At 37.2% G+C, this 8,308-nt stretch overlaps 1 long non-coding RNA gene across 1 annotated transcript; it reads left to right on the top strand.

The window, feature by feature from the left end:
* Positions 1 to 2,063: 2,063 nt before the first annotated feature.
* Positions 2,064 to 4,067, top strand: LOC122891592. Its single transcript, XR_006381296.1, has 2 exons — positions 2,064 to 2,595; positions 3,061 to 4,067. It is a non-coding gene; the product is annotated as an uncharacterized LOC122891592 (long non-coding RNA).
* Positions 4,068 to 8,308: the final 4,241 nt, after the last annotated feature.

The raw sequence follows: 8,308 nt of genomic DNA, 5'->3' as shown, positions 1-8,308 counted from the left end.
CCGGAAAACAAAAAACAAAAAACAAGTCATCTAGTTAAAACATGCTGTGGCTATGAGACAGAGCTGTGTGTACTGCAGCAATGGCCAGGAGAAAGTCCGCTCTGAGCTCCTTCACTCGATGGAGAGATTTCCAAGCTGCAGAACAAATACAAATGAATGATTCCAGCTGAAATCAGTACAAATGTCATTCTAAATAGGCAGCCAATTTCCAAGTGTTGATTATTCAAGAATATTGTGGATTTTTCTAATGCAACAAAATACTAACTGGGATACATTTTAATAACACAAATCTACTCTTTAGCTGAACATACTTGGATTTTTTTTTCTTATTTTTATAGCAAGTATTAGGATTTATTTACTCTGCAAAATACCCAGCTCTAGTCTCACAAGCAGAGAGTCGTAAAAATTCTCAAGAAAATGACAAATTTTATCTTTGGCCCAAATTTTTTTCAAATTACTTTCACTAGTGATAACACATTCTAGAAAAGAATATTTTGAGTTATTCTCTGACACACAGCTCTTAGGGAATAAAATTACTAGGTCCTATGTTATTCTTATTAGATTCTTTTAAAAGAAAAGTGACTGAGGGAAACAGAATGCCACCAATATTTTTATTTCTTTTTATTATAAATACAATTCTTTTTATTGTCCAGAATTGTAGTCATTTGCCCAAATCCAAGTAGGTAAGGAGTGTTCTGCTGTGAAAAAGTTAATTTCATCACACTGGACAGTATATGTGATTCAATGTGTGAATGTACTTTTGTTATGCAAGAAGAGTACATTTCAAACATATGAATGGAATTTTTGATGATGAGAATCTTTGAACTCTATGATACTAGAGGAAAACCTTGGAGGCGAGGAACAAATTACTTGTAGATAAGAAAGGGAAAATTCTTTGAATTGACGGATTGGATGGAAAAGGTGTGAGGCGCTAAAAAGTGGAAAAGTCACCCTAGAGAGAATGTCTGCTAGTTTGTTTTATTTGTTTGTTTTGGCAGGAGGGTATAACAAAGTGAAAAAGAGGATAGCATCAGGACAGTGCTCTATGAAATATTAGGAACAAGTTTCAGTCAATTAAATCCTGTGTGGCAAATTTGATGGGTAGGATAAAAAAACAGGACAGCATTATTGGAAGTTTCCATTGATGAAGAGAAGGACAATCTCCAGCAATGTTCACTTTATAAATAAATGCAGTGTCATCCTACTATAATACAGTTTGTGATAAAAAAAAATAAATAATTGCAAGTGACACAGGATACCTGAGACCTCATGAAAACATGAAAATTAACACTTGGCTGATAATGTATGTGTGGGGGAAAAGGTCTCTATCCTACCAACCGTCATACTAAGTAGCAGGTGGTATGGGTGAAGCCATTCTAAAGAATAAGGTACAGAGACAGTAACGGGCCCAGTTAAAGCCACTTGACGGATGGGATGGTGGTGTCAAATTTCCATGCAAGGGCGGCTCCAAGAGAAAATCTATATAAGACCTAGAGTTCAAATAACATCTGGATTTAGGTGTGCCTGAATGAGTCACACTGTTAGACCAGTCATGGGAAGTACTGAAACTGACAAGTGGCTTGCTACTGATGTTCTCCTGACTGCCTGCAAACGATGTGATTTTATTCATCTGCCAACTGATAAAAATTATATCTATCCTTTTGTTTTATATGAGCAGCGTTGGTTTCATTTACACTTGAAATGTTTAACCCCTGAGAGTTCCAGGTACTGACAGAACACCAAGCACTGATCAATTCAACATGAGGATCTTTTTTACAAGCACTTCGCTATGAGCTTTGAAGAAAAACCCATGCAAATATAATTTTGTCTTTGTTCAAAAAAATTCAGAAGGTTGGGCTTTAAAAAAAAAGAAAAAAAGAATGTCAATATATGCAAAACATGACTTATTTGATGATTCATTGGCAGATATTAAAAGAAATTAGAAGTTGGCATAAACCAGTACTCTGGGTCATTAATGGATTAGGAAAAAAGACACTGGACCTGATATAAAAACACATGGATTCTAGACTGAGAGTAGGTTTTTTGGTTTTTTGTTTGTTTGGTTGTTTTTTTTGTTTGTTTGTTTTTTTACCATCTGTATTATTTTGGGGCAAGTCACCAAATGCCTCAGAATAAACTTCTACCTATTAATCTACACAGTTATGCTAAGAATTCTTGTTTTTCCTCATTCAAATGGCCTGAGATGTTCAGAGCCCTTGACTGGGCTCTGAACCCAGGTTTTCCTCCCAACCCATTCATCGTCACTGAGCATCCAATGTTTCCTTTTTAGTCATGCAACATTTAGTCGTGCAACATTTGTGTCATGCTAAGCATTTACTGGACATTGCGAAATGGAAACGAATGACGCACACAAGAAGGAATAAATAAGATACCCACAAGATTTATTAAACAATCCAAAAAAAAAAAAAAAGAGGAATATTTGAGAAGGCATAAGTAGGAAGAGAAAGGGGGCAGGAGAGGACATAAAAAGATATAAAGCGGCGAGTTTTCCATAGCCGGCTACAGAGTTGCTTAGGAACCCACATAGACTACGAAACAATGGACAAATACTACACCCTGGATTAGCCCATCACAGTATGTATCTGACTTTGTGTTGTCCTCTGTTCATACTCTCCACTGTCAGTGATCCAGAATAGTGCTGCCTAAGAGAACTTTCAGCAGGGATGGAGAGTTCTACGTGTGTCCTTTCCCATATAGGCAACCCCTAGTCACGGGTAGCTGCTGAGTACTTGGAATGGGGCTAGTGTAACCGAGGAACTAAATTTTTATTTTAATTTAATTTTAACTCAAAATGCAATTACATAGTCCCATGCGGCTGATGGCTACTGTATGGGACAGCGCGGATCTGTGACTTACAAGGTTAACGAGCGACTGGCCATATTCCTGTGTGGAGCAGAGGAAAGCTTCCAAGACAGCATTGTGGCTCAAAATAATACGTGTCTGGCAAAATGAACCATTGTTATAGGGACTTCAGTTTTCAAAACCACCCGAGATTTTGTTTCTACAACCCGTGACTGACTTAATACATCTCTTCAACAGATCATTGCCTTTTGTCACCAGAAGTGGAAACAGAATTGAGTTTGCTCCATGGAACACACTCCTGTAGGTTTCTGGGACTCAGTTTTCTCATCTGTAAAATGAAGTGTTGAACTTCATCAGATCACGTTTAAAATTCTTTTCAGCTACGGGGATTGGGAGCAAGCCTACACGAACCACCGGGAAGAGCTTGCATGTTTGACTTTAAGTCTCATCTGTGAATTCCAGTCTCATCATCAGAATCTCTCCAGCATGTTTCCCCTTTCCCTTTGTGCCTCTCACTCTTCTTGTCTGTCCACAGTTCAAAAGATTTCTCCTGTCCAAATGATTTATCCTTCTTGATTTATGCTGTCAGGTCTGTTTTAGATAGAGTCCAGACACACTCATGCGTTGCTTACACATTCTAACCAAGAGAGACAACTTCAAATGGATCAAAGTTATCTAAAAGAAAGAATGAGAACTTTAGTCAAAGATCAGAAGGAAAAAATAAGATGATAAAATAAACTTGGGATAAAGAATTCTAAGGTTTAAACCAAACCAAGGCAGGAAGCATGTTTCTCTTTCACAAAATCAGACTAATTCTTCTGGGAAGGGTTCTTTGAGCAGCAAGGAGTTGCAGTTGCAGACATGCAGATCTTTGACGTGGCCACTTGGAGCTTGTCAAAGAGAAACAATCTGAAAATTCACTCTGGTCCCTCTGGCTCCCCTGGTTCGCTACACCCTGAGAAAGAAAAAGATTACACAAGCGCCACCTTTTGGACAAAATGGCAATAGCAACAAAGAGGTCAGCTATTAAAGAGTATTAATTCTAGCTCATTCTTAAAGGGAATAATGAAGAGGTAAATCATTTTAATCTTACCATAATGCTTGGAAGTTATATTCTACATAGGTCTAGAAATCTTCCCGCTTTAAAAATATAAGTAAAGACTGAATTAAAACCTGAATTTGTTGTTTGTCATTTTTAAATGGTGTATTTAAATAAAGTAAGTATATGTGACTTTGTTTTAAAATAATATGAAATAATCACAAAAAATAAAATGCTATCCAAAATATGGATGTCATGGTTTTCTTTTAGCCTGATCATGCATGTAGATCTACTGGGAATGTTAATTATTTGCTCTCAGTTACTCTGCCCTAGAGAAAGAAGATAATCCTTAACTTTAAGTAGTATCCCCCCCGCCTTTTTTTTTTTTTTTTCCAGTATTAAGAATGGAAAACTGGAGAGGCAAATACCTTTATTTTGTTATAGACGGAAATTCTTTCTTGTTTTTATCTAAAACCTGGGGGTTGGGGGGATGGCCCCAGGAATCTGCTAAGTTTCTCAGACTTGTAGAGTCAAAGGCTTTAGAGGTACAACAAAACATGGTAGAGAATAATATAATTATCATTTAACATGTGCTAATACCCTTTGCATGTCCCAGACATCATGGGCATGCCCTCCACTGTCATACTGACCTCTGAGCAAAAGATGCTGCAAGTGAACAGTAGCCAAGGCTGACCTTTAAAAGGCTTCAGGGATGGAGGTAGAAGGATGATGGAATTTATCAGAAGCCACATGGAGATACCCACAAATCTGACTTAAAAATAGTTCTCACTGGCCTGACCCATTGAAGTCATAAGTATAAAATAACCCTCTTTATTTAATGACTCATTCTCTCTCTAAAGAACATTTCAAACATAATCCATTAAAGAGGCATGAAGGCAACTCCAATAAATGGCTGATTGCTTCCATGGGTCCCTGAATTCATTCTCTCCAATTTATTTTGTTTGCACAATCATATACACATTCAAGAACTACAATTTTTTTAATGTTTCCCTTAAGTTGCATCCCAATTCAGATTCTGCCTTTTTCCCTAAATGAAGTGTCATAAAGGCTGCTGTGATTTTTAAGTATGAAATGAAAGCTGCCTTTGCTAATAACAGCCATGATATTCTGAAGAACCTTCTTCAGTGATCATAGATGATACACTATCCTGACTCTTTGTATATTGCCCCCTTCCCCACCCCACCCCGTAAATTTTAACAAAATTATTTGCCCTCATATTAAATATGTGAGAGGCAGATCGCTGAAGCAGCATTTTGTGTCTTACACCCTGCCAACATGGGGATGTTAAAATTACTCAGCACGCCCAGCTGTGGTTCTCACTTGGCTCTCCCTTTCCCCAAACCTCAAAATAGCTTATAATGCCACGTACCATATGTGGAGTAATAATTAGGCTTACCAGGGTGCTTTCTGTTGGACAATCTCTTTGGCATAGATGAAGCCATAAAATCCAGCTTTTTACACAAAGTCATCCAATTTTTTTGCAAATGCTTTAAAGATCATAACGTAATATCGCTCGACAACTTGGCATGCTCAGAGCTGACTAATGGGCACTTTTGAGTCTAGAGTTTAATGCATTTTTTTTCTTTTGGGATATATGCCAGAATTTGGGAATCAAATCAATAGCACACATCCACAGTCCTTGAACCCTGAAAACAAAGTGAGGGCATATACTTTTAAAATATCACTCAGAACTGATTTTGCAAAAATAATTTGGAACTTCAAATGAAAAGTAAATGCAAAGATCTTCCAAAGAAGTTTAACATTTTGAATGAGCTTTTGGGAGCCAGAGACAGTATAATATTATTTTCCTAATTAGAATTCCTATATCCGGTCTGTCCTAATGGATGCATAAACCTCTTTAATTTGGCCACACACAGTCTGTTTGGGATTGCCCTCTTGCATTTAATTTGCACCCCAAACAATCACAAACCAGAAACATATGTCGTAAATCATGTGTCTTCAGATTCTGCCACGTTGTTGGTATAAAACAGAGATATTATCAGAAATGACTGTGAAAAATAAAATATTTAAATATTTATAGAGTAAGATCAGGATGGCTTAAACTTGGTTTTAGAGGTCAACTAAAGGGGATGGGCTCAGAAGTCGCCCTTTAGACACACACAACACAACAGCGCATATTTGTGTATAAAAACAAGTCTAAAACAGGCTCCTTTCAGAACTGTGAAACTGATAAAGGGAGAAAAAAATTAGAAAAAGCTACTTGTGATTATTTGATAAATTTATTTTCTCTAAACTATAGCATCCACCAAACCCTTATTTCTTCTGGTATGTGTTTCACTTTGGTATTTTTTTTTTAAAGGTTTTATTTATTTATTTGAGTGAGAGAAAGAGAGCGAAAGAGCAGAATGGGCGGGGAGGGGCAGAGGAGAAGGAGAAGCAGACTCTTCACTGAGCAGGGAGCAGGACACAGGGCTCAATCCCAGGACCCTGAGATCATGACCTGAGCCTAAGGCAGAGGCTTAACCCACTGATCCACCAAGGTGCCCCTCTTCTGATATGCGTTTATTAAAATTCATAAAGGACATAGGGGAGAGAGAGAAAAAAAAAAACAGAAGCATAAATTTCACATTGCACCTATATATCCAAAAGGTTCCCAGTAGTTTTGCAGCTTACACACTAGTCTATTTTGTAGTTACCCTTACATACTTTAGCCTACATGTGTTTCAGCATGGGAGTAAGCAAGTATACAAACATCCTGTTTAAAGTTTTTTTTGAAATTCCTTTTTCTGTTTTCAAAATATAAAAAGTATTAGATACATGTATATACACATACATACATATGTATTAGATGCATGTACATACACATAGTACTTTGTGTGTGTGTAATTTGGGATCCTCCTATTTTACATTGTGTGTGACAAGGGTGGGATTTAGACACAGCGTGGTGCCATTACCAGGAAATGTACAGTGTTTTTTGACCCCATTAGAAAATATTACAAAATTAATGCAAATAATTAAAAGGCATTTATATTCTCAACAGGGAAACTATTAAAACACAGAAAAGTCGTTTGTCTACTTACACTTCCGCAAAGTACAAAAAAAATAATATTTTGTTACTTAAAATGATACAGTAGGAGATCATGGATATTAAATCAGAGTGTAGGCTCTGAACCTTATTTCCACCATCTTGTAATATCTAAGATCTTACGATCCTGAGAAGTCATGAAACTCCCAAAGCCCTAGTTTTCTAGAGAAAAATGGGATTCCATGGGTTAGGGTGAGGATTTAGTGTGGTTGCAAAGACATATCTTTCAGATTCCTTGTAATTTCCTGTGCTATTTCCACAGGGGACACTTGGTAAATATTTATTTTGCTTACTTGAAAGTCTAAGAAATTTTCACTGAAACCACCCTATTGCACAAGGTGAATGGGCACTAAGTGAATGAGTTACCTAATGTTGAAATGGAAATGAAGAAATGCCCTTTAGAATGACTTTCTTGTTTTTTTGTAAACAAGCTCCTTCTGAAGTTCTGCAAAAAGGCCCTTCCTCCAGAAGGCCCACTCAGCACAATTAACCACCATTACCCCAGGATGCATTTAATCAGTTTAAAATCCTCAAAAGAACAAATCACTTCTAAATTTGGCCCAACCATATTTTATGATAGCAGCACATGGGTCATAAGCCTTGCCTTGCCTTTCATTCATTCATTCATTCGTTTGTTCACTCATTCATCCACTCATCCATTCATTTATTTGTCATTTAGTCAGTCATTTATTCAACAGAGGGTCACTAAGATTTGAGTGTCTATGCGTGTTGGATTTCTCTGGAAAAATGGGAGAAGAGCAGAAGATCCAAGTGTGTATAATTGTCCTACTGAGTATCTCAGAATCTTGAGCAGTTTTCTCTGCTCCCTTCACACCCTTGCATTTGACCTGAGCAATCAGAGATGAAGAGGATGGCCCCCTCCATAGCTATTGGGTGTTTCACTGTCCATGAAGGGCTAAGAGCTCTTTTCAGCTTGACCCATGAGGCCATGACTCTCAACTCAGAAGGGCTCCGAAACATGTCCAGGTTGTTAAGTGAAATTGGCCTGGATGTTTATGCCTCAGAAGCAGCTTTACTCTGAAGACATTGTATCTAATCTTGCATTTGTAATTTTCAAATTTTATTCCATAAAGAGGGCTCCAAATATTTAAGAGTTTCAGGCCACACCAACCTGGTTTGTTTCTCCTATACCTGTACTGCCTCTTTTTATTTTGTTTTGCTGCATTATATGATGAAGTTACTGCTTTTAGCAATCGTTTTTAAAATATCCAAACCAGTGGTTCACAACAATACCATGCATGATAGTTATATAGAAAAATTTTTACAATGTGATTCCCAAGTTCCTACCTACAGAACTTCTGCTTCAGTAGGGTTTGCAATCTTAAGAATATGCATATACACATACATAGTGTATAATA

This window comes from Neovison vison, chromosome 12 (assembly GCF_020171115.1).
Source record: "Neovison vison isolate M4711 chromosome 12, ASM_NN_V1, whole genome shotgun sequence".
NCBI classification, from domain to species: Eukaryota; Metazoa; Chordata; class Mammalia; order Carnivora; family Mustelidae; genus Neogale; species Neogale vison.
This window is presented reverse-complemented; position numbering and strand designations above follow the sequence as displayed.